Genomic DNA, 6,544 nt, shown 5'->3' with positions numbered 1-6,544 from the left:
AAAAGTGTGAAATAATGTTTTGATTAACATTTACTATTGAAATAAAGTAGTCCTCTGTGTGTCATGCAGTAACCCTGGGGCAGTGACACCTGTTAGATGAGACAGGGAGGCACCAGGACAAGCAGCAGAAACTGATAATAAGTTCAGAAAACATGGCGTGGACACTGACAGGCAATCACAGATAGGCGCACTAGGACTGTAACAGTCACTAGGACAGGGAGACATGGACACTGGCACATGGATGCAGGAACATGACACCAGAGCTGAGAGACACAAGACGAGCATGATCGAAACACTAACTGTGGGGCAAAGCACTCACTCAACTAACATACTCTCAATGCCACGATGACAACAGCCTACTATACAAGTATCACCTAACATAGCAGAACTCTTGCCAAAGTCTGTAGTCAGATTGTGTGGTTTAGTGATATGTTGGCTGCATGCTAACACTTATATACATGCATTGCACATTTTTTTGTAAAGCACAAATTTGTCACCCCTAAGGGTATCTTGGTGCTGGGGGGCCATCGGGGAGATTAAGTGAGCTATTGCCCAGAGTCACATGATGCTGAGCTGAGAAGCAGGTGGGAGATCGAACCGTGAGCCCCGCACTCCGGAGTCAGCCGCTCTGGCCACTGCCATACATGTCTCCCTCCATGCATTAGCCAAGAGCCGAGGACACACAACACCAAGGTATGCTGAAGAAATGTTACAGCAGCATTTATCCAGAGTCAGGGTGTCAGGCTCTCCCCAATCTATACCACTGAGGACAAATGTACATATAATATCTTCAATGGAGGTTATTTGCATACTTGTTACTCATTCCAAATATCCAACTAGGAGCACTATTTGGTGTGCTGGCAAACTCAGCACTACTTCTTACATGACCATACATGACCATAGCACCTTATTCATCTCAAACCATAGGAAAATACACACATGCTAACTGCTCGACTTCATTGCCCCTTATTTGGAGGAAGGGTCAAATGTGTGTTCATTAAGTTGGCATTGTTTGCTTTTGCAATGTAGCAATGCATGATTCTCACATAAAGTTTACATCTTAGTCACATTGTTACTATTGCTTCCTTTTACGTCATGAATCAATAAAAAAGAATCATAAAGTGGAAGTTAAATTCATAACATCAGGGCCCAGAGGTTACCCTCTATGCTGATCCACGGATTTGTAATTAAAAAGTATGGAGCTGCCATTTTTACAGTGTGTTGAAATTCGAAAAAGGTCTGGTGTGGAAAACTATTTACACATTATCTTAAAAGGATTTTATATAACGGCTATTCCAGTTGGCTGCTTTTTAACTATGACCTAGCAACTCTGTGTTGAATTAAACATGCTGTTCTTCAATAAAACCAATTGAATAAACAGATATTAATCATGATGGTTAAATGTAAATGTGCACCAGATGTGCTAACCATTGTGATGAAAGTCTTTTTTTCCACGTCCAAGTTCTCTTGCTCATTGGGTTCTATTTGTGATGGCTTGTCTTGAAAATAGTCCCATGATTGTAAGTAATTATTGTTGTCTCTACCTCTCCACTAGTTCCGGTTCCTGCTTGGACTGTAAATATCTCATGGAAATGTGTTTGCAACTATTCTTCAGCATCTCATTTAACATGACCTGACTCCCCAGATTTGGGGCAGATTTATAATGTATTTTAATTTAAAACGCTTTAAGAGTACTGCTGTGACGGTATGATTGTCATAGGTTTCCTAAAAGAACTGCTATGATTCTTTTGTATGTGCTGCTGTACATATGTACAGTTCCTCATATGTAAATGGCAGAGCAAGTTGCTAAACATTTTTTTTCTTGTTTCCCAAGGAGAAATCCTAACTACATAGTTGGAAAAGATTTTATTGTTTTTAAAGTGGTGAAAAACCATTCAAGTAAAAAGGTTGTGTGGAAGAAAATATCAGTAAAGCATACTTTTTGCAGGAGAATAACATTTTTGTTGGATATCCGCCAACAGTACAAAGTTTACTAAGAGATTTAGGGCCAGATGTAGGTAGCCCTTTACCGATCGGAATCGGCCGAAAATACCGATTTTCGGCCGTTTCCGATCGGTAAAGGGCTATTGAGATGTAGGGGCACATTTTCGGTAATTTTACCGAATCGGTATCATTACCGAATCGGTAAATTTACCGATTCGGTAATATGTACCGAATCAGTAAAATAATTACCGATTCGGTAATATTTACCGATTCGGTAAAATTACCGAAAATGCAATGTAGGTAGGCAATGTACCTCCTGCACATGGCTTACAGAATCGGTATTTTACCATGGAAAACAAATCCATGGTAAAATACCGATTCCGGTGTGCCTGCACATGTGTGCATGCACACCTATGCCATGTGACAGGCAGACCTGCCCTTAGGGCAGGTATGCCTGCCACATGGCACCCACGCCTGTTTAGGGGGTGCCAGGGGGTGTCAAAGTGACACCCCCTGCACCCTTGTGAAATTCGGTATTTACCGATTCGGTAAATACCGAATCGGTAAAGCCTATTGATTCCTATGGGCTTTGAAGCCCATAGGAATCAATAGGCTTTACCAATTCGGTATTTACCGAATCGGTAAATACCGAATTTTACCGATTCGGTAAAAGGGAACATCTGGATTCCCTACATACCAACCCCTCACATTTACCGAATCTTAATTACCGAATCGGTAAAATTCGGTAATTTTCGGTAATTAAGATTCGGTAAATGTTACTTACCTACATCTGGCCCTTAGTGCCAGATGTAGGTATCCAAATACCGGATGGTAACGGCCGAAAATACCGATTTTCGGCAGTTATGACCGGTATTCGGATACTGAGATGTAGGGCCACCTAAAAAACAGATTAGGTAATTTTACAGAATCAGTAATTTTACCGATTCTGTAAAATTACCGAATCGGTAAAATTACAGAATCTGTATTTTTAGATGTAGGTAGCACTGTAATCAGTGCTACAGGGCTTTAAGAATTCATTATTTACCACCATCTAGAAGTTGGTGGTAAATGAAAAGCCTTGAAAAAGCATTTTTTTTTTGCTTTTCAAACGCTGCCATGTTGCAGATATTGTATGTCTGCAACATGTGCACCCATACACGATTGAGGGGTGCAACAGAGTGTCAAAGTGACACCCTGCCACCCTTCAATGTTTCCCCCAATTACCGAATCGGTATTTACCGATTTGGTAATTGTTATTCATTCCTATGGGCCTCCAGGCCCATAGGAATGAATGGCAATTACCGAATCGGTAAATACCGATTCGGTAATTACCGATTCTTACCGATTCGGTAATTTCAAAAGAGAAATTACCTACATCCCATTTACCTACTCCTAAATACCGAATCGGTATGATTCGGTATTTAAGAGTAGGTAAATCGAGATTACCTACATCTGGCCCTTATTCTTGTGTGAAGTGTTGTGATGTGGCGACACCCTTTGCCCCTTGAATTCTCTAAGGCATTTTCTCATCCAAAGCATATTTATAGCCCATTTGCACATGTATGTATGTATATGTAGATTCACATGTTTTTGTCCTTTTGAAAGATAATCATGAAAACTCAAGGTGTTTTTTGCCGGATTCTGTCATCTCCCATCTTCCACATACATCTTTGCAGGCCCCCAATGGTATGTATATAGGGCCTCATTTACATGGAGGCTGCGCCACCAAAGCATCACTTTTTGAGTTGATCCGTTGGTGCAGGGGCCGGCTCCATAATTACCAGGTAGCTCTAAGCCACTTTGCGTGTCTTAATGCGGCTGTGTAAATATCGTTCCCTTTACGCAGTTTTCTACATTAAAGGGGTGGACAATGGGTGTTGTTGGGTGCGTTCCAAGCAACACCCATGGCTTTTTGGAACTGCCCAGATTTACGAGGAATCGTAACTCTGAGGCAGTGCCAAAAATGTATGCCTCCTCAGGGGAGGCATAAGGGAGGCACAATGGGGAGAAATACATGTATTGCTCCTCGTTTTTCATTTTTCTATTTGTCCTGCATTCTGCAGCACACATGGAAAGAGGAAAACGCCTCTTGTGATGGATTTTGTGCAGTAAGGTTTCCCTTCTTTCACAAAAACAATCATCCCTGCAACGCAGGCACCCTTGCACCATGGTGCAAAGGTGCCTGTGTTGGTGCATGGCAGTCCATTGTGCGCCGGCGCAGAGGAAAGCCACAGGGATGCACCGTATCTTTCGTGCATTATTGCCCTTTTCTTTTGCCATAAGGCAGCGCAGCAGGAAGGCCTGTGACGCTGCCGTATGGCATTTTCTTGTAAATACGGCCCCTGGTCTGTAAGCATCAGGAGCAGAAATAAACAGGCAGGAGGTCTCACCTAACCTGCTGTGAACTATTCACCATATAGAGAATGTATTGAGAATGATAGACCTGTCAGACACTCATGGGAATATTTCTCATTGGTCCTAGAATGGTTCTGAGAGTCAAAAAAGGGTTTATTATTCTCGACAGTTTTGTAAATATAATTGCAACGCATTATACTGATAATCATTATAATACTAGCACATGAAACATTCAAAAGAAAAATGAAAACAATACCCCTAACATGTCTATATGGCACTATGCTAATACTTTATCTATAGTTATATAATTTCATGCTAACAATCAGACACATAAGGATCCAGCCCCAAGTACCTCTGATGAATGTGCTTTTATAGAGCACAGCCATCTTCAAACAGTGAAATTGTTTCAGGTTTCAAACCTGCACATCTGCAACAACAGAGGCTGGTCTAGATGTTCTCTCTCCCTCTCCCTTGACCACCAATCATGGCTATTATATTAAATTCTCATTGTACCTCTTCCAACAATATAGGAAAAACTTTACAATAGAGTGAGGACCAGTGGGCTGCTGCTTAAGAAGACAACATATTTTACAAAGGTGTAAGACCCAATGGGCTTCTGCTTAAATATTTTACAATGGTGAATAAACAGTTGGGCTTCTGCAAACATATGTAAAAGAGGCAACGACTGCACTAAAGGTGATTTACTTGGCAGGCGAGGTGATAATAATCAACTAGGTGTTATGAGCATGCTTCAAAAAACAACAGTTTAGTGTAAATCCGTAATAAAAAATACAATTGAACTTTAAGATGCACATGGGATTACTATGCAGCATTTATACATTAAGACATGAAAATAATGCTCTACAGTTGGTTGCATGACGTTATAACGCATGCTTTTACCCCTTATGCCGTTACAATGCAAATTTTTACCCTGACTTGCTGTATAATTTACTATTCCAACTCCAGTCTGTGCAATGGTAGGGAAGGTGTTGGAGTTAAATCCAACACCTAATACCCCCTACAGCAAGCCAATTTCGTTGTAATAGCATGTGGGGTAAAAACATGCGTTGTAACGCATGCGTTGTAACGTTTGTTTCCCCTACAGTTATGTACTGAATCAAAGTCATAGACAGATAAAACAAGTAATAACTCGAAGGTTTCATTAATGTGTTATAAAAATATTATGTTATTTGTGATCAGAAATTAAATGTCAACAATTAAAGAACCCGGTCAAAGATCAGTGGTCATGATAATTCTTCTGCAGATGTAGCACTTTCTCCAAGAAAGTGGAGGCCATTAGCCTGACAGCTGCATGATAATTTCTAATATTTCTCTATTAAATATGTAAGATTTAGATATGAGAATTCAGTTACTTTCATTATCTCTAGAATTACATGAATTGCTAATTCTCTTTCATTGTATAAAATAATACACAAAGCTTGTGAAAGCTCAACAACCCATCTTCCCAACCAGAATATCTTCTAGGGTATAGAACTTTTCCTTGAAAAGCCCTTTTAAATGCCCCTTGTCAATGACTAGCTTTTGGACTCGTTCATCACGAAGCTTCGCCACACAGATATTGTTGTAGACGACACTAACTTGAATGGTCTCATAAAGAAATGTTGGACACTGGTTGCCATTAACTGGTTTCCACCACCCATTGTTCTACTTTATAACCCATTAAACATGATTTAGGCTGTCCTAGGAAGGAAGCGTATGAAAACTGCGATGAAGACAGTCTTGGTCACATCAAAGAAGTGAACAAACTTGTTAAAATGGCCAACGCCCTGACATATGTTTCCTTTCATAATGAGACAAGAAACAACAGCATTGCACATTTAAGTGACATGAATCCCTGCAAACATTCAGTGTTGGTTGAACAACTTAGCAACAAGACAGGATACACACTAGTATACTCATCCAAGGCAACATCTTCAATGTACTGCTCTTCAGACTTTAACACACACATCACCCACGGTCTATTGAAAACCTAGAAATCAAAACACACCCGCGCACAGAACAATAACACTGAATGGTCATGAACTTCTTATTCTTGAAACAACCGAGTAAAATAAAGTATTTCCTCGTCTGCAAACAACTCAACTAGAACCAGATGTCACCATGAGCACTAACGTGCTCATCCAGACCACACTGATTATATCGGTTCGATTCCTCTTGCCAACAAGTCATGTTTGAGATTTGAGGCATCCTCTGAAGGTCCTTCACTTGCCAAGATCTCCCACAT

This window comes from Lissotriton vulgaris, chromosome 9 (assembly GCF_964263255.1).
Source record: "Lissotriton vulgaris chromosome 9, aLisVul1.2, whole genome shotgun sequence".
NCBI classification, from domain to species: Eukaryota; Metazoa; Chordata; class Amphibia; order Caudata; family Salamandridae; genus Lissotriton; species Lissotriton vulgaris.
Note: the sequence above shows the minus strand (reverse complement) of the source record.